Consider the following 26,429-nt stretch of genomic DNA (forward strand, 5'->3'; position numbering starts at 1 on the left):
TTAGATTTGCTGTAGATGGAAAAATAATTAGATTCTTACCATGGACATGTAGAATATATCCAACACAAAGGCAGAGCTGTTATAACCTGTGCTGCTTTGACTGTTACAGCGGTCAGTTGACTTTTAATTGCTCATCTCCCCACCTAAGTCATAAGGGGTGCTACCTTACCTGGAAATACGTTCAGCCCGGAACGGCCACGTTGTACAAGTCCTCAGCAAGAATGGCACAAAGGGTGGGTGTGCACTTCTTCACCTCCAACTCTCAGCAGGCACAAGCTGGGGGAACAAGAGTAAGGAGTATGTGAATATGAGCAATAAAATGATGGATGATTAAACAGTAAACACAAGGAAGGGAAGGAAATGAAACCTCTGTGACTCTCCCGGGGAAATGGGGTGCTCAGACCATTTTCTGCTAGCTGTTAATCCCACAGCAATGCTGAAACATTGGACAGATTGAAGGACTGTACAGAGTGGTGTGGGCAGAAGAGACAAAGCTGGAGCTCAAGCAGAGGAAAACTTGTGTTCACAGCTCTGTTTGCACACCCTAATTCTGCTTATCATGATATACCTGCTTCTGGTTCAAGGGTTGGATCTCAGGGCTTCCAGGCTGCCATTTACCACCAGACTGGCGTAGTGGATGGAGAACAAAGAGTCAAGAAACCTGAGAGCCATTTCTGAACCAAGAGGCTTTGTTCAACTGCGTTTTCAGACTTTGAGTTTGAAAACTTTTCATAATTCCCAAAGTATTTCTTCCCAGATTTGTTTTCCCTTAAAAAGTATCGGAATGTCAGCATTCTTGTAATTTTTGTTGTAGAGAAGAAACTATTTTCCAAATGCATTTCAGAATTTTTACAAGAAACAATCCAAGAATACAGCCACCTGTTCTTAGCACATCGTGTAACTGTCCGTGAAGGGTTTTAAGTTCTGTCTGTATCTGCTTCTGGTTTGTTTCCCAGCTTCATTTCTTTAATACAATCTCTCAAGGAGTCCATATCATTAATAAAACCAAACCACAGGAATACTTCTCCTAACTGCTTTATTTCTCTGATGTCAAAGGCTAGTAAAAGGTCTCCAAACTTCAATTTCATCTTTTAATAGTTTCACCCAAGGTAACTCGATGTTACTGGTCCCATTTTGCTATTAAACAGAGGCACAGAAGAGTGATAAGAATGGTCCCAGGCCATAAAACAAGTAGAAAAGGACAACCAAACCCTGAGTCCTGCTCCACAGCCTCCCTTCGCAGTCCCAGTGGACAACATTCTTTCCTATGATTACTAAAAATATTGGGGTCTTCTGTGAAACAGAGCAGGATGCTAATTTTTGAGGTGAAATGACCAACCCAGCATGGGAAATCATATAAGTGAATACAATACTCTCAACTTCCTGAGCTATTGTACAATAAACAGCTTAACAACTTGTTTCCCACAGAGACACCTGTGTTTTAGGAATAAATAAGAAGCGACACATGCATATACATAGCTACATTTTCTTTTTTTTCTAGCTGTATGCATACATCTATAACCGAATATGCACAAACATAAAATATATGCACATATACATACGTATATATCAAAGTCATTAAAATTAGAAGGAACTTTGATGTTTGACTCAGCACAGTCTAAAAAAATGCACATAAGCATAAGAGCCAGAAAATCCTGAGTTCTAACCCAAGACGTGACTCACCAGGTCATCAGGAGCAGCTCAGTACTTCTCACCGCCTCGCTCTCCCCGTCTGCAAGACGCAGCTAATTACACCACAGGGCAGCGGTGGGAACAAACTGCCCGTGCACAGTGCTTCAGGCACATAAAATGCAAAGACCTGCTTGGCTGAGAGCACAGAGCCAAGACGCTTCCTTCAAGGTGCTTTTTCCCCCGTGCACACCTTGCACCTTCCCCCAAAGCTGAGCTTCCCAAGTCTCCGCTGGGTAAAGCATTCCCCCTTTTCCTGCACACATGCCACCCCACAGCACTCACCACAACCCCTGGCTACCTAACAATTACATTTTTATAATTGAAGTGCAGACACATCCAAATAAGCCAGGATGCGATGACTGGATGCCTTTGGTACCAATGCCAGTTGCTCTCATGAATGCTGACTCTTAAAGCAGGAAAAAAAAAAAAAAAGACAAAAAAAAAAGAATAAGCAAACTAACAAGTTTTCTAGACTCATTTGTTTAGAATGACAGATTGACAAACATAGTATTTTTTTTAATTATTTTTTTTTTACAAACAGCTTTTTATAACTCCTAACCCAAAATAAGCCCTGACCCAGCTGCACTGCCATGTTAAACAGTAATTACTCTATATAAGGCTTACCAAATGGGAATATTTGTGGGCCAGTGGAATGAAATTATTTTAGGACTTAAACAAACTTTCTTGGGAGTGGTGAGACTAGCTGTGGGTAATGTGGTGTACCTAAGAAACAAGCAGACACAGGAGGGTTTTTTTCTTCTTCTTCCAGGCCTCCATTAAAACTCACTAGCTGACATTAAATGACTTTCCCAACTTCTGCTCAGGGAAAAAGATTTCTTTTCAAAAGTAGAAGTGAGATTTGTTTACCCCTCTAAAAAACAGGCTTCACTATGTCACCACACACACTTCGTGATTCTCCCTCAACCTGGCTACCTCCCTGCCCAGTACAACACCCCCAGACATATGGCAACGCTCAAGCAAGTGAAGGTGCAAAGCAAGATTCTTGTAATATTTCAATACAGTGGGGGCTGGTGGGGGAATCAAGCCTCATCTCCAGCTCTTACCTACCATTTAGATTGATTTGTCATGAGCTACTGTGCAACCATAGCTTGTCAGCCACTGAAATGTCCATTATCGGGCATTTTCCTGGCTGGGACTGTTACAAGAACCCCCCCTCTTCCAACCTACCCCACAAGCTCCAGGGATGGTTCCTGGCCACCTCGTTGCCACAAATGCCAACCCTCCGTGGAGACCAGCCTCGTGGCAAATCGGACTTTTTCACTTAACCTTTGCTTGAAACGGTGCAAAACTACATCAATACACGTTGCACGGTAATTTTTGTCCCGTCTACATTAAGGGTGCACTTGTGATCTTCTGGCAGCGTTTGGGCCCACCGAGTCCATATTGCTGGGTCTCAGAGAGGAAGAGCCCATTAATCCCAACTCCCTCGCCCTCCCAGGTACTCGGTGCATCATTTCAAAGTGCCTGGTTTTGAAGCAGGTGAGACAGAACAGCCCACGGAGAAGGGAACAAAACTCTTCTACCCTGGGGCATGTCCCATCTTGTAGGAGGGTGGGGATCTCGGCGGGGAATCCTAGAAGAAGAGGCTGACAGAGCTTGCAGAGCGGCAACGCGCAGTTCAAAAAAACTGCAAAAATTAGTGGCATGCCATTCTGGTGCAAGTGGCAGTTTTCCAGTTTCCAAAATATCCCTCCTCCTTATGTCACGGTAAAACAGTGCAAAAATGGAAAGTGGTTTAGCAAGTAGGAACATTACAATTCAAAATAGAATCAGAGAGGATTAAAGCAAATACCCAGACTGTTCTAACCTGTGTTTACGGCCCAAATACTGTACCAATTCATGTTATTTTCAGGGGTTTCTTCCTGTGTTGTAACATTCTCTCTGGGATTAAACTTGGCCCGTGCAACATATGACTCATCTGGCTGCAAGTCCCTGGGCATGTGCAGCAGGTTTTGCAGATGCTCATCACTCACAACCCATCCTACAACCCCAGAGCCCAGTGCAACACATCACATGTGGGTTTTTGCTGGAGGGGTAGGAAGAAAATGACAGCATCTGCCTAACGCTAAATTTTCATGCTTAATTAGGGACTTCAAAAATAAGTCCATTTTCTGAGCAGGATGGTGGGTGGAAAATAAAATAAAGCTAGTTTTTTTTTTTAATGATTTCAGAGAAACACAAGTCCATTTTCTAGTTAACACGCACCCTTGCAGCCAGGAATTTCAAGTTAGAAATTCGTTGCTATGGAACTCGCGTTATCTGCAGCACCAAGCGCTGGTGATGGCCAAGCTAATCCCAGGTGGCACTCCTCTGCCTCCACTGATGTAAAACAGATTCCCTGTTTTCAGGTTTGCCTTTCATTCTACCTGACTTTCTGCATTCCAGGAGATAACTTCTTTTTATGTTTCTGTCTCTGATTAGTTCTTTGAGTTACCTCCCCGTTACATGATTTTTCAGCGCTGAGTCCACCCTGCCATTCTTCATTCTATTTCCATAACCTGCACAAGTGCCAGCACCCCACGTACACTTAGAGACATAGTGGTGCCTTCAGGTACAGTGTGAAATTCACAGGTGAGATCGATTTTAGCTGCAACAAATCACAAGATGTAGCAGGAGCTAATCGAAAAAAAATAAAAATTCAAAGAATAGAAACAGAGGAAGAAAGAGAAAAGAGAGATCTATCCAGAAGCAATGGACCTGTGAGCCTAGCAACAGGGTATAAAGTTTCCTAGTTCTTAATTATCAGCCCAGTTCACAATTACTAAGGGTATTCGAATAGAAATAAAAACCCAATCACTTCCATTGAGTGAATGCTTAACATCTCACCTAAAAACAGCTCCTCCTTAGGATGTTTGCCAGTGGGAAGAGCAACCGTGAATTGGGGTCAGCAACTTCCATTGTCCAGTTCACAGAGGGAACCTCACCAGTATTGGTAGATCCTAAAAGAGAAGGAAATTCACACTCAGTAGTGGAATTAGATGCGATCTCTACAATTTTCTGAGCCATTGACTGCTGGAGATCCCAGCTCTGTTCACAACCGGAAAGTTTGATATATGCCTAAAAAGAGTAGTGCATCCAGGCCTGGAGAATGCAGGTATTTCAGTACACTGGTAAACATATGCAAGTCCAGCTAAGCACAGAGGACATGCCTGTCAGTATAAAGTTAATTAAGAGCCACAGCCTCTCGCTGAAACAACGCCTGAAGTCAGTACAGGCTGTGCTGCCTTCTCCATGGTTTGTGTACTGAAATCAGCAGCGGTACCTTGGCAAAAGGTGCATAGCTCCAGGTACTTGTCCAACTTCAGGCATTTACCTCACCTGTAGGGAAGCAGAGCTTCCTACACAGAAGCTGTGAGCCATCACCTCGAGGTTCTGCTGACTGCCAGGAGAGCTGGACTCCTACCTTCGGAGCCCTGGATTCACTCCCTCAATGCTCTGCTGACCGAGCACAGCTCCACGTTTACACTTCTACTTTCATTGTCTCAGACCAGACTTGTGTGAATATAACTCTCCGTCTCTCACATTTTAGAGCTATGAATCTACAACCATCCTTTAGAAATGCTCAGGTAATTATGACAGAAATTACAAGATAGATAAACAGAATTATGGAAAACAAATACACGTACCATTTGTTCAGCTGGGCTGCTGTAAAACACTCAGGTTTGTTCCATCTCTCTCAGTCACCGACCTTTAGCTACATGGGAGAAAATGAATGTAAATTAAACTCAAATTTTATATCTAGTTGGTTACTAACACTTTCTAAACAGTGCTAAACCTCTTAGCTTGTTTGTGCTATAACCCCAAACTATAGGGCCAACAGAACTACAACTAACAGCTGGGCTATACTCTGAATTAAAATATAGGAAATAAGTAATAAAAGCTGCAGCAAAAAAAATGTCTGCATTCTGCAAAAGTTGCTTAACTCCCTAAGGCCAAAGTGTCCCTTTCAGTCTAAATCTTTGTGAGCTACGTGTGTGGCAGATGGCAGCTCCTGCAGGACAAGTAATACACCACGGTCTTACAGCACCTTTGTACAAATATTGCATGAAACCATACAAATATTCATCACTTGATTTCCACAATAACTGTGTCAGGTAGGTGGATCATTAACACTACCCCTAATTTTACAGATAAGTAGGCTGAGACAGAAGGGTGGAGAGGATTGTCTACAGTGAATAAGTAACAATGAGAACTGCAAAGGCTCCTCCCAGCTCTGAGTCCACGCAGGGTTTGTTTTCAATTAAAAAAAAAATAATCTTAGGCATAGTTTGACCCGATGCCAGCTGAAGTTTGCAGATTTGAAAACAAAATAATCAATAGACTTCAGTTTGCACCCCAGGCTTATAGCTAAGGATGCGTTTATGTTACACTAAAAATGTGGCTTAGCTCAAGTATCCATTTTTAACCATCAACTGAAGTGAAAACATTAATTCATGCAAATCAATATTCCCTAAACAATGTTTTGCCTCCAGAACCTTTTTTCTTCTTTAGCATAAACTCTTATCTAACATAACCCATTTAAAGTATCATATCTGCAGAGTTTGGCAATTAGCTCTGTAAACTGTTTTCCTTGAATGCATGGAAGGTTACATTACATAGCGAAGTATAAAGTGCACACTGTGGTGTATGAAAATCTTTGAACAATGATTATCTTTCAAAAAGGCTGGGATAAGGGCCAGACTACCAAAACAAATTCAAGCCAGCTATTAGAGGTCTACTTGTACATCCAAAGCCCCCTCTTGTTTCACGTAAGTATCCACTTTCAGTACATCTTAAGGATTTTTTAAATGCAATTGTTTAGATATGATACGCACAGACTGCATTTTCCTGAAAACACAGCCAGAAAAATCCAATCTGACTATAAATATGAAAGCAAATAGGACATGGGTGCAAAGGATGGCACAGAAAAGAAAGAGGGGGCAGTACAGAAACAGTCAGGTGAAGGCAGGACATGGCATGGGGGGCACTTCAGAATCTACTGAAAACGAGGACAAGGATGGAGAAGCTGGACCTATCTGCCAGCTAATCCACAACAAACTCATGAGCAACAGAGACCTGCAGAAAATAAGTATTTTGCATGGAGGTTGTAAAAGATTGCTGAAAGTCATCTAAGCCACCCTTCCACTCATCACAGGGCTAACCTCAAAGCTGAATCTGGCATTGTTCGTTATGCCCTGAACATCCCTGGGGATGGAGATCCCTCAGCCCCATGGGGCACCTGCTGCAGGGCTGCACCACTTCCCATTTTCTTGTTTCTTCAGTATTTGTAACAGAGCCACAAATGCACTACAGGAGCCCAAACTCATCCTGTGTGCTACCCTTTAGACCAAGCAGCCTTTGGTGATGCCCCAGAGGGGAAAATAAGAAGGACAGCTCTCCTTAGGCTCCTTTCTACCTCTATGCAGAGCACCATGTGGGGCAAGAGTGCAGTCATACAGGGCCGGATGCTCAGCACATCAAAATCCAACAGCTCCAAAATCCATGAGCCTTCAGCATGGCTGTGCCGCTTTCCATCAATTGACGATGTGACCTACATACGGAAATCTAGCTTGAAGCAACGGAGGAATATAACCCTGATTTATTCCAAATACATTATATTTAACGCTGTCACTTAGCTTTTACATGCCAACATGCAAGCTCAGGAGACAGACACGTTTGGATACTCTCAGCTGGGAATCGTGTTCTTGCAAGGCTCCTAGATGATGCACATACTGTCTCTATTTGTGTTCACCCTTTCTGATGGCATGGTGCCCACGAAAGAAGCTGATTAGCACTTGCCCTGGGCTATCAAGGCAAGGCAATGGTATGTTTAGATCAGCAAACTGCATAACAATATAAATGTCATCTATTCTACGAGAAGCTTTGGCAGTATTTGCATCTCATACTTCAATGCATGTATGCGCCAGAAAAGAAACTCAAAGACTTGCAGAAGAAAGACAGGCAGGGGATTCACCAGCCCTCCCAGTTGCCAAACCATGCTGTACAGCACTGGATGCATCATTAATCCCCAAAGACCATCTATGGGGCGTCAGATTGTATGTAACACGAACAGAACTGGTACATACACATATATATGTAGCCTTTTTTGTTCAGCCAGGCTCACAGGCAGAATAGGAACCACAGTGCGTCTGGCACAGCCCGAGACATGATCTGTACACTTGCCCAGAACTGATGGCACCCAGCCTAAACAGAATAGCCCTGGGTGGTCACTGGCTGGTTGTGCAACATCTCTGCTGACGGGGCAAACTGTGGCAATACCTAGCAGATACAATGGAGAATGGGCTGAGGACACCGAGCTGGGGACACTCGCTGGAGAGCACGCCAGGCCTCTAATGGCCTGGCACTCATTAGTGTCTGATTGTTACTGGAGACCTATAGGACATGAAATGATGGGCTCACTCCAATTCCTGGTGGGCAAATGTCAGCACCATTATCACAGCGAGCATCCATCTTAGTGGCCTTCCCAAAGAAGCCAAGGGCTGAACGGGAAGAAAGGCTGATCTATGTCTCATTGTCAGCGCAGGGGACTTTCCAGGACAGCCGGGGTGAACCAGCAGGGTTCAGAACTGCTGCCTGTACAAGTTCTGCTTAATTCTTTAGCACACAGGACGGGATGTAAAAACAGCATATGTAAAGCAACAACGAGGTACCAAGAGAGCGAATGCTGTCAGACAAAAGTAGGAAAGGCAATTGTGCAGGTAAGCAGAAAAGCACCGGAGAATGGCACACTAAATGGGTGGTGCGCTCAGATCACCACAAATCCCACTGTAAGTACAGAACTCACCGATGCTAGAGCAAATTCAAGGAATGTTTACTGAATTTCACAGGTCCTTCTCTATAGTTTCTGTTCCATTCATAGAGCAGGAAGCAATGGCAGTGTTAAAGGTAACCCCAAAACCTTTCGGTGCCAATTAACCCAACAGTTGGAGTCTTCCAACAGTTCCTCCTCCAGCACACCCAACAGCTTTCTGCACCATTTCTATAAATTGACCAAATCTTGACCATTGATGACTGTTACTTGCTTAATCAAAGTTTTATTTTCAGGGCAAACATGCAAACCACTCAAACTGACTGTTGTTCCAACCCCTGTTTAGGATCTGGGCATCCTTCCCTCCAATATTCCCTCTGTGTTGGGTATAACCACTTTGAATTTCGATCTCGTTACACAAGTCTTTGGCCAACACTAGAACTGCAGCACACAGCAAGACTGCAGAGTGACTCCTAAGGAGATTATGCAGTGTCACTTAGCATTACACCTCTGTTTGAAAATGAAAGTTTTTCATTCTTAGTTATGGGAATATTAATCAGAAAAGATACTTTGGATTTCTAATATTAAAGCAGAGCCCTTAACTTTCTGAGAATCTTACACTATTCACATCCCTCATAAAATTCATATTTACACTGCTTTATTTCTGAAAACAAAATACCTGAAAACAGAAATCTGTCTGAAATCCTTCGTTTGGTAAGCAGTACCCAGATGCATTAAACTTATGTTGCATAAGAGGACTTGCACTTCGTACTGCAGTTTATGGGAAAGAGATATTTAAAAGATTATGAAATATTGTTGTAGGGGGAAAAAAGAAGGTTGGATCATATCCATCAATATTTCAGTATAAATTGTTGCGGCACCAGAGTTACACGCTGCAATTATCTTTCAGAATGTATAGCTCCTAGCACTGATCTTTATGTTTAAAAGAAAAAATGGTTTAATACTTTGTAAATGAATGCTAATTAAGATGTTGGGAAAAACTCTGTCAGCTCATCATTGAGAAAGGAAACTAATGCACCTTGTGCACTTGCTTAAAAATTCTCTTCTACTCTGACCATATCAAGCATAAGAGGCCTTTTATGTGATGCACTTGCCAACACAAATCTTTACACAAAGTCTGATTCTTTCTGTCTATTGACCAAGGATCAGCTTCAGATCCACACATCAAGCAGTGCCACGCTCTATATGGAATCCTAACCACGTCAGTGGTACTAAGATGAGCAAGACAACTGGAGTCTAGATACAGGAAAACATGTAAAATGACTAGGATTTCCCTCAAGAGTGCTTTTGTCTTTTTTCTTTTAACAGAGAATTATGTTAATATGTCAGTCAGTCAGTTTTGTTTTGGGTTGTGTTTCTTTTTTTCGCCATTGCATTGGACCTTTGCACAGCAATAGTTCCCAGTTGCCCACCCATTCATCTACCTGATTCCAAAGCGTTTGATAAATCATTTGGGGGTTGATCACACACTGCGTCAGTACTAGGTCTATTTATGGCATGTATATTTAAGATGATAAACAGGGCAGGTTTTGCAATGGTAATGCGGAACATAAGAAGAGCCCAAACAAAGAATGTCATTGACATCGCTGTGTTTTGGATCAGGCCCACTGTGAAGCTGAGGACGGAATAAGAAGCAGGATGGCTATTCCCTTCCAGTAAATATGCAAAGTTCTCTTCTCACATACAATGGAAACAGTTCTACACTGATGTAGATCATGGTCCATGGATAATCAGCCCACTATTCACTTCCCCAGCTTTGCGGAAGCGTAATCAGGAAAGCATTATGAAGAAAAACCTGCCCTGCAGGGATAGACTTGCTTTAATAATGTTTATGACTTGTCCATATTGTATTTATGTCTGGAAGTTGATTTCTTGGGTTTTCCCACCCTTCCCCCAACTCTCAGCCCCGAAGACAATTTGCAAGCTGAACCCTTCACTGGGATAAATGGGGAAATCTCCAGTGACTGCGATGGACACTACTCTGCTCTCTGCAAGCTCAAGATCAGATCCAGAAATGATTCTTGATTTTATTTAACAGACAGGCCAGAGCTCACCTTCCCCTGAAGTGACTGGCCCAAAAACAAGCCCATTCTCTGCAAATTAACAGATCTGACCGAAAGTGCAACACTTACTTTGGTCAACTGCTGGCTGCCTGTCGCACTTGTCTTGAAAATAGTCCAGAGCCAGGCCACAAATAGCAATAATAAAAGAAAATGATTGAAGACTTCCCCGGTACCTGCCAGGCTCACAATTTTTATTGAGCCTTACAAATGTGTCATCAGTACTAGTTCTTCTATAGCCATCAATCTTAGTCACCCAAATCCATCAGAGAAAACAAACCCCGGAGAGGAACCAATCTGCAGAGCAATTGCAGAAAGACGGGCTGCGGGAAAACCATGCAGAAATTTGCTTCAGCTGTGTGCTCGCAGACATTTTCCGCAGACAGAAATCTGCTGGGCTTGCTTTTGCTCTGCTATTCCACTCTGATTTCACTGCTCGCTTTTGCACAACCTGCCTCAAACTTCCCAATTTCCCGATGTTTCCAAAAGTCACCAAACTTTCAAGCTTTATTTGTGCGGCTGTTAAAATTTGCTGTCATTCAGAGGCGTACTTTGAGATGAAATTTCAAGGGGAGAAGGTATATCTGATAGGCATTTCTTGGGTTTGGGGTTGGGCTGTTGTTTTTTTTGTTGTTGTTACATTTCACTGCTGTCAAAATGCTTTGACTAACTTGGTGTATGGCTCAGAAAATTCCCAGGTACCACAAACCTTGTGGTTATCTCTTTGTTTCAACTCAAAGCCGTGTCCAGCAATGGCTGAAGTCACTGCACAAAGCATTTCAGACTCTCCGGGACTCTGCAAGGAGATGGAGCCATATCAATCTCTTGCAACGCCTCTGATGTGCTCTACTTAGCATCAGGCATATGCACACAACCTAGGGCAGGTGTGGGGAGCATCTATTGCTCTTCTGCCCCACACCTGCATGGGACTTAAGTCTCTGCTCCATTTTACAACACTAAGGTTCATCTAGAAGACATCAAATACACAAAGAAGTCATGTTTTCACTCTCCTGTGCTCCGCTCAGCACCCGTATGTGTCTACAAGAGCAGCCCCTGAAAGCCACAAGGTTTCTTTTTTATTTACCTCTTTCATCTTTGCTTATTTTCTGCGAAAAAGTAACCCAACCTTGGATTAGTATAAACCTAGCCAGGAACAAAAACCCTCTTGAATTCCTCTTCATTATAAATGGATTGTCAATGTGTTAAATAAATCAGTGAAAATGGAAATCCAAAAATAAATAGCCATCCTGCTGTTGCTATGACAACTCAAATTTTTTACCTGGCCAGAGATTTTCTGTTTCACAGTTAGCAATCGCCGGAAAGGAGGGGCACATTTCTCGAATCCTGGTGCCCTTCACCACCTACCCCCAATATAATAAAAGGGATTATTTGGGGTTACTTTTTAGCAAATGAGGGAAGATCAAAGAGAGGAGCTGTTTCTCATTCCCGACAGGAGAGGCTACGTACACACACCGTTCACCACAACACAGCTTGTAGCAGCGACTCAGCCCAGAAAGGACAGAGAGCAGAAAACGTGCCAGCAGCACCACAAAGGCTTTAATCTGGCCCTGCTATGCTAAATGCAGGGCATGTACGGAATACGATTAACATACTTTAAAACCGTATTTTGGCTCGTAGGGGAAGGCAATTTTATTTCGGTGAAAAAGCAACAACATCTCAGAGCATCAGCAGGAAGCAAATATATTGCAACCTGTGCTGTCGCGCGTGCCCGAATGACCCAAAGCTGCCTTGTCCTGAAACCAGCCCAGCTCCTTGCAAAGCCATGGCCAGGAAAGCCCAAAGAAGTGAAGAATTGGGGCCATGAGTTACAGGGAATTAACTTCTGGGTCATATCTGCCGTGTAGGGTAGGGAGGAATGCTCTCTTGTCCTCTGGGATGGCAAAACAGGGAAATTTGGTGGAGGGGAGAGCTGCTGCAGGGACCTCTGGTGCTGCAGAGCTCTGAGCTGGGATCCCTGAGGATCCTTTGGCCAGCTCAGAAAAGTCCCTCAGAGCTCTTGGACTTCATTTACCTGCCGTGAATGCTCAACTTAGTTCCCCCATGTCTGGAGGCTGGGCTCAGTAAGAAACAGGTCAGGCCAGAGAGCTCCTCACCTCTAGGCAGGTAAACATGTCTGCAAACCAGCCTTTCTTTCACCCCAAAAAACAACAGAACAGCCAAAACCTCTGAAAAGTTCCAAAATTCAAAATGCAATTAAGAAAAAAAAAAAAAATCTCCTGAAAATGGTGTCACTTTGGTATGTTTCCATTGGCCAATTTCTTTGTAAAATGTTTACAGTAATAAGACGAATTTTCAAAACAACATTGTCTTGACCAAAATATTTTCTGCAGCTTGGAACTTTGTAACTCGCTTCCAAAAAAACATGCAGAATTGGGAGCAGAGGGGGAGCAGCACAAAACCAAACCGCTTTGTCTGAAAACTCCCCATAAACCAGCATTTTCCACCAAAAATACCTTTTGTCAGAAAATACCTTGACCAGTGTTAAACTGAATTTAATCCCACTCGAGATCTAATGGTAACAAAATGCTAAATACTCCCCAAAACAGACAGAATAATGCTGGCAGTGAAATGCTAAATTTGCATGGAATCATACACAATATACCTGGACACGCTGGGTATTTTTTTTTTATGATGTTTTTGCAGTTTTCTACCAAATGCCTGCCTGAAATAGCCCAGGTCTGCATCCAGCTACCCATACTTTATATAGGTACGTATAGCCACAGACGCACACACCACGATTGTGAAAGTGCTCTAAACAAATATGGGTGTTTGCATCCCGACTTGCCCAAAAAGCAAAGCAGACTGTTCAAGCAGCAGCCGGTGAAAGCAAGCATTCAATTCTGCTCGGAGGCTCGTTTTCCTCTAAATGGGCCTCTCAGACTCAGTGACAACTCTTAGCTGCCTGAGAAAAAACACTGGAATAGAAAAAAAAAAAAAAAAAAAAAAAAAAAAAAGAAAAAAGAAAAAAGAAAAAAAAAAAGGAACCTATTTTCCAGTGCAAAGTAATCCCTGTTCCATTGCCATGGCACCAGACATCCGTCTCTTTCTTTCATTGACCAGACGAGGTCCTCCTCAGCCCCTCGCTTCTTTAATTTTTTTTTTGTTCGTGTGTGTGTGTGTGTGTGTGCCTGAATTTGTTTCCTTGGTAGGAAAAGGAGTCATTAAAGTATTAGTTTAGGTTGATTGATTCTTCGGGGACAGAAGAGGGTTGCGGGGCTTTGTAATCTCTGACATGATCTGAAAACAGAGGCTCTTCAGCATGATACAATATTGAAATAATAAAAGGAAGATGCAGCCTGCCTCCCGGATAGCCAGAGAGCACAGTTTGCAGGCTGGGAGTCGAATCTCTCCCATAAACTTTGTGATTTCTTCTGAGAATAGTGAATATTCATGAAACGAAGGAGGAGCATAATGCAATCTCTTTCTTTTTGCTTTACAGCAGTTGGTGTACAGGGAGCGATCCTGAAATGCCCTTTGCCGTGGCAACAGCTGAGAACCTGGCTGTAGATTGCAGCAAAACGTATGAAAAGAAAACCAAAAACCAACAACAGAGTCAGGTTAAAATCAAAAAGGAAGAGCACACAAACACCCTGCTGAGGCTACCAGACCCACCTTAGCTCTGCCTCCACTTTTTTGGATGCCCTCGTGTCCCCAAACCCTTCCCGAGGTAAGAACCCACCCGGCTGCCAGCCTCCTTGGAACCCCCTGAAAGTGCCCAGTCATGGCTCAGCATCCCTGCCTTTGTTCAGTACATTATTGGATTGGTTCCTTTTAAAAGATACATCTCAGTTCATCTCAGTGTTCCTAGGAAGCTGCAATCCTTCCCGTGTGTAGGAGATGCTGCAGGTGCTTGTTTTTTTTCAGGACTGATTCAGCACCTTGGCAGGATCTGGCTTCGGGGCAGCACGGCAAGAAAACCCCCATGCAGCTGGAGCTGCTGCCTGTGCTGGCTTTTTCTGCAAAGGGGAGAGAACCTGTGCTTACCGAGGGCTTTTATGGAAAAAAATAAAAATAAAAAACAAAAGAATATTTCCCCCTCACAGAAGGATGTGTTTCTGGCTGAAACCTACACGGCTCTTTCTTAATGAATAATTCTGTGTAACCACCCTGTGCGCTTTCCCTCCGACAAGCGTCCTGACAAGACAGATGGCTCACAATTGCCTAATGCCATGGTTCACCTTTTTTATTTCATAAGGGAAAAAAAAAAAAAAAAATCAATTTTCTGTGGCATCCGCAGGCCGGTGCAGGAGGAGGCAGAGAAAGGGAGTGAATGTGCATGCAGCGCACACACGGGCTGCGCTGCCGACAGCGCACGCGCCGGCACACACACACACCCCAAATTGATTCCCCGTGGCTCCTGCAGTCTGATCAATTTTGCATTCAGCGCAGACCCAGAGTGAATTTATTACTCTTCGGAAACTTTCTAGCAGGAAGGGAGATGGATCCATTACGGCAAAGCCCAGGGTTTCAGTCAGACAACCCCTGCAGTCCCCCTGCAGTTTGCAGCCCTCGGCCCTTTCCACGGTGCTCCCCCAGGAGGGAAGAGGTCACCTGATTTAAGCCCAGCGGGTTCAATCTGAAGGGTCACCCCAGTGTTACCGGCACTGTGGCATTTCCCAGGGGTGCTGTTTGGCACAGAGGCCCCGTTACACCACTCAGACTTGGATATTTAGGTTGCGAGGCACAGCGAGAGGGTAGGCAAAGGAAGAAACAAGGAGGTGAGGGGACTCAAAACCCACAGCATCGCCAGCAACAAAACCAAGACCCTGAGCCCAAACCACTTAACACAAAGCCCTTCATCACCCCCTTTCACCTCCCTCTACCCAAGGCCAAGAGGACGCTTGGACACAGAACAAAGTCACCTTGCCATGGCCTGGGTGCTTTGGCATTGATGCCCTCCCAGGAATTTGCTCCCACTCCAGTAAGGACAACACACATCTCCCCCAGCTGACAGATCCATGAAACAAACAGTCCTGACACTTCCACATGCAGCAGGGGCCAGAAGAAACCTTCTGCCATGGCAGGGCTCCGTTTCAGGGTCAGGATGGGAGAGACACGAGGAAATAAGGATATTTTCCTATTCCAGGAGAATCTGACCTCCAGGAAGATTCTCCAGCTCATTTTTTGTACAACAGCGGGTCCCACGTCCATGTTCCAGCCCTTTGGCCACGTGCAGCCAGAAATTGCAGTGAAAAGAGCCCAGGAGGAAGGAACAAGGAGAAAACACCGTTCATCTCATCGCTCTCCCTAGCAAGGATGGATGGCAGTAAGGGAATGCTGCTGCCTTAAGCTGGGGGGCATTACGAGCTCTCTCTTCGCCTTCAGCTCTCTCTCAATTTAAAGCCAGTTTGTAATTCAATACCTTCCCCAGAATATTTTCCTGCCTCCTTTAAAACGTCTGGGTAGAGGTTATGAACTCCAATGTGATTACTGCTGCAAAAGAAAGAAGAATATGACAGAGCAAGATGGCAGATATTAGACAATTAGTCAGGAACATGTCTTTAGCTCAATGACCTTTATGATTAGATTCAGTTTCTGGAAGATGAAGCTCAGATATGGATATAATGTTGGCTGCTTGCCCCTACCTCTGCTTTGAGCCAAACAAAATCTCTGTACCTACACCCAGAAAAACACCGCAGTTCTCCCAGCCCAGAAGTTTCAATCCTCAGCTCCCATTTCTCCTCCTCCCCACGTACCATGATGGATTTGCTGTTAGCTAATGACACCAGCCATGCCAGATGGATTGGGCACCTGATCTGCAATTTTTTTTGCCTGCTGCCTGGTGGTGCCTTGCACGACCCTCCGAAGGATGCTCTGCTTTTTACCTAGGCAAACAAACCTCGAAGCACCGCGGAAGCAGAACGGCAGCGTTTCACACCTCAACTTCTCGTAGGCACAAACGCATCCACCACCAGGTGCCAGACAGGGGAGCACCCGTCTCCCCCACTGCCAGCCCTGCAAGACACACCAAAAACAGAGCCCCATGGAGCAGAGCTGAGCTGCACCCGGCCACATGCTGCTCCAGAGGGGCTCCCTCACACAGCTGCAAATTTCCACCAGCAAACGGGTTACACGGGGCCAATCTGATGCGCAGCAGAATTACAGCTTGCCATATGATGCCAAAAGGGTCTTTCAGCAGGATGATGAAAAGGGCACCACTGCCAGCAGCTTTGCCAAAGCCCCATTGTCTGCGCTAGCCTGCAACACTTCCCTCCGCGGCCAATTCCGCAGGCTACCAGAAGAGGGGGATCACATACAGGACTGACCAAGAGGTGAGATTACCACCACAAGCAGTTTTCCTTGCACAGCTTTTTTTTTTTTTTATATATATAGATTTAATCTTGCCCTTTCCCCTTCCAACTCCCGCTGGCAGAACCAGTAAGAAGAAAAAAAGAAAAAAAAAAAAAAAGAAAAAGAAAAGAAAAAAAAAAAAAAAAAAAAGAAAAAAAGAAAAAGAAAAAGAAAGGAAAAAAAAAAAAAAAAAACACTTTTCCAGGAATCCCTGTGCCACGGGAACAAAGCTGCAGTCAGTGGGGTAAGGTGATAACATCGCAATTTATTGTGGGGTCAGTCGAAATAGCACGGTGTTAAATTAAACCCTGCTATATTCAATAAAATTAGAAATGTTTAGTTCCCGAGACAAAGTAATAATGGAAGAAAAAGGAATAATAATGAAAAGTAACGGGCCTCTGAGCAGCTTTTATGGACCTGCTTCAGGTGCTGTGCACGAAGTTGCAAGGAAGAAGCCTGATGCTGAGGAGCGGGGCCTGGCTACAGTAAGCTGAGGCAGAAATCAGACATATTGATCTTTTTCTTCATCCTTTGGACAGAAAAGCAATTCAGCACATGCAAGGCACTGAGCAGAAACGTTACCAGTACTCCCCGAAGTGGGGCAGAGCCCTGTCCCTGGGCTGGCCCAGACCTCGCGTACCCCACAAGCAGCTGGTACCCGAGGAAAACCCCTGGACTCTGTGAGAAGCCACCAGCAACAATAATTTGTCAGCTTTTCCTCCTCCAGGCTGCAGCTTCATGAGCTTCAGAGTACTCTCATGTCCTAAAGGTACACAAGGAATTGCAGTCGTACTGACAGAGAGGGGTTTTCATATTGCTTTACAGCAATGCATCCTTTTTGATTTGAAAAGCCTCCTTTTAATTTGAAAATGTCTCATCTAGGGGACCCTAGCATAAGAAAGGAGTGGATCAGGCCCCCAAATCCTGTAGGCTGCTTTACAAATCCCTGTCATAGTCCTCAACTCCTTCCCCATCCCTTCTAGCAGGGCAACGCAGCTCTTTAGGCAGCGTGGGCCAGATTCCCTGCTGATGCAAACGAGAACCAAGGAGGGATGGATGCTGATTTATTCCAGGTGAAGCCCAGGTGCTTCCCCCCAAAATTTACCCTACCCAAACCTATTTTCACTGGCTTGCTTTCACAAGAAGCTGGTTTCAGAAATCATCCAGGCAGAGCCCTGGGGAGCAGGGGGAGAGAGCCGAGGCAAGGGGGCTCCCGCTGGTTCCCAGCACAGGCAGGGGGAGCGGGGACTGGAGGGGGCACCCCCGCTAACCCCCGAACAATCGGATGAGCAATCTTTGTCAAGAACAAAAGACATCTGCTGAGTGAACCAGGAATTGACTCAGAGCAAGGACAAAGCCAGGCGGTGTCACACGGCGCGCCAGTCTGCTCCAGCAAGATGCCAGGGTCAACGGCAACTAATGCGCCCAATAAGTCAAGAGGAATCAATAATGCTAAATAACCCGGTGTCTTCTACTTGAAGCAAATCAGCGCAAATGCAGTTAAAACGGGCCCTGAGCTGCACACACGGCAGGCTGAAATCCGATTGAAGTCCTTGTGACATGGAGGCACCGGGGTTTTGAGGTTCCCACTGCCACGGTAAAATATCTCTTGGAGCTCGGTGCACACACAAGGCAGGTCTGAGTGGGGATATTTGTTATGCATCTTTTTTTTTTTTTTTAGAGACCTAAAACAGGAGGAGAGCAGGGAGGCACCGGGTGTTTTTAGAGACACACGTGTTACCCACGCAAAGAGGCTGTTTAATAACAAACCCCGCTTCCAAACCACCCCCTCACCATCAAAGTACATTCTGGCTTCTAGATGCTGTCTCTGCATTGGTACGTGCACATCACACAGACACACACACCAAAGGAGCTGGCTATACAGATGCTGAAAGCAGAGACAGATATATCACGGGGGAGATCCGGGCATAAACTCTTGAAGAGTCCTCATTCAAGTCCCTGAAACTCTGCCTAACTTTGGGTCACGTCACTCAGCCCCTCCGTGCCTCAGTTTCCCTTTTGCAGGACAGGACGCCATGAGGATAACGCTCAGAGAATTAGGGCACACCCTGGTGTCACGGTAATACGGGCCAGGCAGGACCTACATTTCCGTGGGAGTTATTGTATGTTTGAACCCAATTCTTCGCAAACCCTTTACTCAAAGTTAACTACAGCTCCAGAAAGTAGCAACCAGATCCTAGCCAAGATTCCAGCAGGTCCTTTCCCATGGCAGGCTTGGCACACAGGTGATGCTGCATCATCGTTACACACGGTGGCTCGCTCAGTCCAACCTCACATGCTGAATTGGCAGGAGGTATCCAACTAATGGATACCTCAGAGCTAAGGCCAAGAACAAATCTCCCTTCCTTCCTCTGGATTCATGCTCAGATTGTATCCCTCAGGGACACAAGCTCACTTAGTAATAATTTCTCCAACCACCTATAATTCAGCACAGTGATTCCACTTCTATATATTGATAAAAATTAACATCGATCTTCCCTTACTAAATCTCACAAAGCTGTGGAACAATTACATATCTCTTGGAAACATCCTAAAAGTTCTGAAATTTAGTAAGTTTCATATTTGGGGATTTTTTTAACCAGATTTTCCTCTCAAAAAACTTTTGATACAGATGAGAAAATGGCAAAGAACAACATATTTAAAAGTTTGTTTCTATTTTTAACAGCTCTTTTTCTGTCATTAAAGCCTGCAATGTGCATCTTTCTGGACATGTTCAACTGTTCCTGGAACTACGATGTGAATTTTATTGTTCATTTCCTTTTATAAATTCCACTAAGACAATGCAAGTGAGACTATTTGAGCCTAGTATCGCTCCCAGAAACTTTCTGGGCTCCAGCACAGCGAGAGGGTAGGAGGTTAGATGGCACAGCCCAGTAGGGAAAACCACAATCCAAAATACACCAATGAACCTAACCAAATCAAACCCAGAAATACAGGAAAGGGAGGCAGGGCAGAAGGCGGCAATCCACATCTAAGAAAGTAACTGAACAGAAATAATCCAAATCAAAGAGTAACAAAAGAGCAGCCCAGCACACGTTATCGCTGTCTCTGGCATCCCACAACCGTCCAAATGGTTCATTTAACCTGTCCCTTAGTGCCACTGGGAACAGGATGCAAATTTTTATGCAAGTCAAAATGACTCATCACTTCAATAGCAGCATCTCGGGCCGAGTCAGCAAAGAAGCAAAAATTAAAATTGCTAACTTAGATAAGCAGCAAAGCCGCGAGCAAAGAGGAGTGCACATCAAAGCACGGCGCAGAAAATCCTTCCTAACTATGTGACGGTGTGCCAGAAAGTCGTGCCTTGGCCTGAAGGAGCGTCCAGCCCCACGCACAGGCCTGCTACCAGCCGAGACAGAGCAGATTTCTGCAACCTGCAGCCAGCAGCCTCCTGCAGGAGGCAGCGGGCAGGTGATGGAGTGCTGCTGTCGAGAGGAAGAGGCAGGAAGAGTTGAGATTTCCCCCTGTGTTTTCCCCTTTCCCCACCATCCACGCTCAAATATCACAAAGCATCGCTGGCCTTGATCACTCCTACGTGTTCCTCCATCCCGAAATTTGGGACTTGCAGGTAGAGGAAGGCGGATGAATGCCTCTCTGCACTCCAGACATAAAGCACAAAACACTGCTTAGAGGCTTTTATACAGCAGGAGCAGGGAAGGAATTAGGAAAGCTAATACCAAAGAGGCCCCAGCGCTTCTCTGAGCCCTGTAAAGCAGCTGGGTGAAGCATTTCAGGATGAACAGGACGAAGCAGGGATATTATTGTTATTATTTATTATATAACATCCCATATTGCAGCATTTTCAATTCCCCCACAACCACCCCCTGCAGCACTTACACTGTCACTCCGTTCTTATGCTGCCCTAGTTTTCCAGCTTTCTTCTGTCTAGGTAAATATACATGCCCCATCTCTGAAGCAGCTGAGTACCTATTATATCCTGCTGTTTCTCCCTCGCACTTATCCTATTATGCTATTACAGCTGGTGCAGGGTCGGGTGTTTTCTATTTTGTGACATAATATTGTGGGCCCAATTCCACCACCACTAATACACTATATAATAAGGGTGAGACGCGCAGGAGTGCTGGTAAGAGCACTTCATGTGGCAGGAGTCAGGGCTACAAATGGTTAGGCTGCTATCACTCGGCAGGATCCAGGATCTGCTCATTCCCACAGATACTGTTGTGCCTCCCATTTAGCTCTAAATGACCATTTTATAGATATAAAGACAGCACCAACCTAAAATAACAACCATAGCAAATACAGCCAGTTAATATGTGCAAATAGACACGACCTGGACATGTATCAGACTGAATATCCACCCCCTCTCTGTCTGCCCTTTGAGCAGAGGAAATATTATTCCAGGACTCCTGTACCCAGCCCCTTCCACCTCCTGCAGGTACCTGGCCAGCAAGGCAAAATGAGCAGTGCCAGTGGTACATGGGGTCCTTCCCTCGTCCCAGGCATTGTGCAGGAGAATTTTTCTGACTTTTTGTCCTTAAAATCTCCACTTATGTTTTATTGTTGGAAAAAAATCAAAGCACCCCTCTGGGATGCTCTGCAGCAGTCACTGGGTCCAGCAGGAGTTTGTTGAGCTGGTGCCCATAAGATGTGTGTTAGGACACATGTAGAAGGTAACAAGCAAGGATAAGTGTTAACTTACTAAACTCAGTACCAACAAAGAATAAAAGTCTTTGAAAGTAATGGGAATTAACTGCCAGTAATTAAAACCAGCTTCTGAGCTAACGCATATGTTATTTTTTAAGAACAAAGGAGGTTCCTAAACCTCTTTTTCAAAATGCTGCTTCCAGGGATTCGCCTACAGCCCCAGAGGAAAGCCACTGCAGTGCTACCACACCCAGATCTCAACTCCCAGAGCCCTGGGAACGAGAGCAAAGGTCCTGGACCAAGACTGACATCATGGAAAAGGAATAACGAGCACATTTGCATCCTATTTAAAACTATAAGATGATTGCAAAATAGCATAATTATCTATTAGTTAAGGCCTTTTGTCAAAATCCCATTTTTTAATATGGAATATAATGAGAATATAAATCATATTATAAATGTCGCATTCATATCTCCTGCCATGGCTTATAGTTAAAGTCCCGCTTATCAGAGAAAAAGAAGAGATGCAAGCTGATGAAGAGCAAATTCTGCTTTTGGGCTCCTTCTCCATCCCTGACTTTTCAAGAGGCTGCTCTAATCAGTCTCCAGTGCTACTGCAATAGGGAAATAAAGCACCGTGTCTAGTCCTTAATTCTGAAGAACATGGAAGCTACCAAGCCAAAGGGGACCAGGAGAGCACTAAAAGACACTGCATAGGGAAAGGAGGGATATTTGTGGTACTCACGGGCTTTTGCTCAAATCAGCGCCATCCCTGAGCTCGGGGGCTTATCTGCACTGAGATTATTCTGACAACAAAATCAGAAAGTCACTCGCAATTTCAGTTAAGTGCTAAGAGCATTAGCCACCTCCTGTCTGGACCAGACCAGCCCAGGGAGCAGGCTGAGGAATTCCTGTATCTCTTCCTGTGAATAGTGTTGAGGACTAAGCTGCAGCGTGGCTCAGCTCTCTAGGAAAACGCAGAAGCTAATGAATGCTGCTGACCTGGCAATGACTTCCCTGACATAGCCGAAATAGGCTCCCTGACTAACAGTGATGCAAAATGCAGCATCAGTTCATGGAGAACTAGTTCAAAGAGTCCGGTGGGTTTTAAAATAAGGAGATTATCGCAGTGAACTCACTTTTGACACCTACCGTGCCATTTGATGGCTGATTTCAGTCAGCAGCTTCTTGTTTAGAGGGGAGAAAACGCCACTGTAAATACGGAGTAATCCACACATAAGGAAAAGTTTGATCCAAAATCCATCAGAGGGCCCTGAAAGCCTCCTAGCAGCCTGCTGGCTGTTGAATCAGCTTCTGTGAAGGGAAACCCCCTCAATAAAGACTCTTCAAGAAGGATTTTTTATTATTTTTTCCTGAAGCAAGCATTGCCTGTTACTAGGCACACCAGATTTCACCAAGGTTTGACTGGTGTAAAAGATTCCAAATCCCATCGGCTGTTATTTTATCCAGAGCAGCCCAGCAGCAGTGACACGTACAGAAGCAGAGTCATCTCCCTCAGTCACCCCATAAACCACATTGCCAGCAGAGTTCAGCCATGACTTCACCATCCATGCTTGGTACGGATCGAGCCCAACCACCCTTACAGTGTAATGGGGCTGATTTTTTCACCACAAATTGTGCAATCCTATCAAAACACCATGGCTTTGCAAATTGCACCTTACAGAGATCTTGACGTAACTTTCCCTTTCCTTATATTTAGTTTGCACTTCTTGCCAGCGTCAGCTGATCTTTTATTAAAGCCCAGATCAGTTCCCAAGAAACACACTCAGCTCTGGACTGTGCTGAAACCCGTCCCCCAGCCTCCAAGATCACACTCACAACTTAGGGCAATTTCCTAACTTGAGCATCTTCTGTTTTGTTCAACAGCTCTTGTGGCAAGCATAGCCATGTAAACCGAAGAGCAAAATCTGAACTGCCTTTTAGCTGAAGGACTCGGTAGCAGCACAATGAAGAATGCAATAATAAAACTCCAGCTTGTTGAAATAGCACAAATTTTAAACTTACTGTCTTAGGCAAATACCATTTTGTACAATTATCTTCACTCTCTTTGATTCTCATTATGTTCCAGTTCCCTACAACATTTACAGAATTTGGACGGGGAAGTGGGGTCCTGTGATCCACTTTCCACTAATATCATATATTCCTTTGCAACCAGTCTAAGCTTTGTTTTATAACCTGTAATGGAGAAAGCCACTGAGTTGAAATGATCTTACAATGCGAAACAAAGCAGCGAGAGATGAGAACCAGGTTTACAACTTCTATTTCTCTTGTAGTAAAATCAGGTAGCATCAGTCAACGCCCTTCTTTATGGTGGATTAGTTCATGAAAATATCTGAAGTCACCTCTTTTCTTCTTACTGTCAGCCTGTAATGTCCCAGAAAGGAAATTATATTCATAGTTCGTAAGCTTTTTATCTATATATGTGCAGCCCAGGACTTTTTAGCTTGGTAGTTGTCATATCTACCTTGTCTGGCTATCTTGGAACTGCACTTAGGACCTCCAAGGGTAAACCACCAATTCTGTACAGCCTGGTCTGGAGGGTCAAAGACTGAGAGCCAAGACAGACCCAGTTCATTTGAGATTTGGGCACTCGAGGAATGCATGATACACACTGACCAACACGCTGTACCCTTCTCTGAACACTGGGGACTGGCTTGGGGCATCACAGCTGACCTTGTACTAACTGTGATGATTGTAACATTGGACAGAACACACAAGTAATCATAGCATGACTTAGAGAGGGGGGAATTCAGGCAAGTCTCCACTAGCAGCACCGTGTCACATAACTGAGCTAACTCCAGAAGACCTATTATGCCTGTACACCAGCACAGCTCCCCAAAAATGTAAAGCCACGTTAACCTGGCATAACTGGCTTCTGCATCAGCCAGGCTGGTCCTGCCTCAAGTATCCGAACTGACCTGCCTGCAGTTTGTCCTCTGTACGCTACAGATACCCACCGAGTGGAAGAGCCAGCTGGTGAGTTCAGGGGCCAGATCCAGTTCATGAGGCAGAAAATCTGGTCCCGGGGGAGACTGGCTGATCAACAGAGCCAGCCAGACTAGGATTTCTGTGTGCCTGCTTAAGTGCGTGAAAGGGCAAGACACAGGTCAGCAGCACTTATTAAGTTGCCAGTAAATCGGGTCATACATCAGACACATACCAGTGGGTTACACAAACACATGTTTACAGAGCTCGACACGTGTAATTTCAGCAGCTTCAGGCTGGACCATTCACACGAACACAGCCATATGCGTGCAGAAATATCTTCTGTAGGATTAGAGACTAGTTGTGCGCGTAGCCTGCCCCCATATGATCTGTACATTAAGGGAAAGATTCGCATTTGACGTCTGTTTCAAATTGTAAGCAGCCCTGCTGCAATTAATCACAGCTCGGTTGATAAAGCATACTGCACTGAAATGCCAACACGCATTCTGGGAAACTAACACTGTCATCTTTAGCCACAACAAGTTTATTTTAAACCTCAGAACAATGAAGGTTTGTCACCGAGTCCCCTGTCTGATCCACTCATGAATGCAGCTTTTTGAACAAGTAAGCAGCAGATGGCCCAAAAGTTCACTTACCAAGGTTTAGGTTTTGCTAGCTCCTTCTGGAAGGAGGCTTCCAAGCCAAGGATGTGTCCTCAAAGCAGATATGTTGCCTTAATGACTGAAACTATCAGGCCAATATACAACCTTATAACCCATACATAACCAACACAACCATTAAAACTCACTCATCAGCACTCAGGGCAGAGGGTATGCATTATGTGATGTGTTAGCTTTATGTGCATATTTAATTGCTGAACACTCACAACATGATTTGATGAACTAGTGAATTAAACTAAATACCGGATTGATTTCTGCCTTTGAACCAATGCTGGCATTTCTTTAGTTCTCTCTCCCCATTCAAATTCTCCTTTTATAAAATTTTACCCACTTTACCTACAATAGTCACCTGCATCCTGGAAAGTATACAAAGCTCTGTAACCACCTTAAACTGGGTGAAGTGAGATGTAAATACTTTGAGAGTTATAGGGCCCATCACAACTCAAAAATAGAGTAAAAAAAAAAAAATAGTGAACCTGACACTTCCAGTCTTCCTGTGACCCCCTTCCTCCTTCCCATGATGTTTGTCACATGGAGAATGATGGAGACTACCAGCATGGGACTGCCGCTATGTTGTATGGAAAGGAGGGAGCTGCACCACCAGCAATTGATGTACGGGCAGAAGGCAGCTTCTGCAGCTCCAGCTATTGGGAATTTTGTAGGTATGGCTAAAATAAATCATGTAAGAGCAAGGCAGAAGTATCTTTTTTGAGGAGCCATGAACCTAAATCTTGTCCTATAGGATTTGTAATAGATCCTAAGATGTTTAATGTTTGGTACGTTGTTTGTTTTACCAGATGTTAATATGTTGCCTGATCGTTCAAACAGGGAACAGGTGTAGGAACTAAAAAGAATCCTAATAAAATATAAAATGTGCAAATAGAAACATGTATGTTCAACAAATAAGCAGAGAGGGGCAGTGTGACATTTGCACGCAAGGCAGATTTCAGAACCTTTAGTTACGAGAATTTTGTCCAAAGAGAAAAGAAATTAAATTCAGCAGGCATGGTGCCCCACCCAAGGTCCTGTGCCTCCTGACCTTGTTGGCTTGGCCTTGCCCCATCTCCACAGCTCTTGCCCCAGCCAGCCTCCCAGAACAGAGCTCACGATCGCACCGCCTGGCCTCCCACCTACCACGACCACCAGCCCGGAGCCCAGCGAAGTGGATGCTCACCATTTCCCAGCAGCAGGCCGCCTGCACCCAACAAATCTTGGGACAGTTCAGGTCAGATGGGACCTCAGGAGGTCTCCAGTCCAACCTCCTGCTCAGCACACGGTCGGCTTTGAGATCGGGCCAAGTTACTCGGGACTTTATGCAGTTCC

The 26,429-nt window shown here is 44.6% G+C and overlaps 1 long non-coding RNA gene across 1 annotated transcript in view; it reads right to left on the reverse strand.

Annotated features, from left to right (window-relative positions):
• LOC311422594 overlaps positions 1 to 26,429 on the reverse strand; it is a 107,566-nt gene that overhangs the window by 75,388 nt on the left and 5,749 nt on the right. The window contains exons 3-6 of the long non-coding RNA XR_014685425.1: positions 14,442 to 14,519; positions 5,340 to 5,407; positions 4,540 to 4,652; positions 170 to 276 (exon numbers count right to left, since the gene is read on the reverse strand). This is a non-coding gene — a long non-coding RNA (uncharacterized lncRNA). The remainder of the gene's footprint in view (positions 1 to 169; positions 277 to 4,539; positions 4,653 to 5,339; positions 5,408 to 14,441; positions 14,520 to 26,429) is intronic.

Source organism: Aythya ferina (assembly GCF_964211825.1).
Source record: "Aythya ferina genome assembly, chromosome: 22".
In the NCBI taxonomy this organism is placed as follows: domain Eukaryota; kingdom Metazoa; phylum Chordata; class Aves; order Anseriformes; family Anatidae; genus Aythya; species Aythya ferina.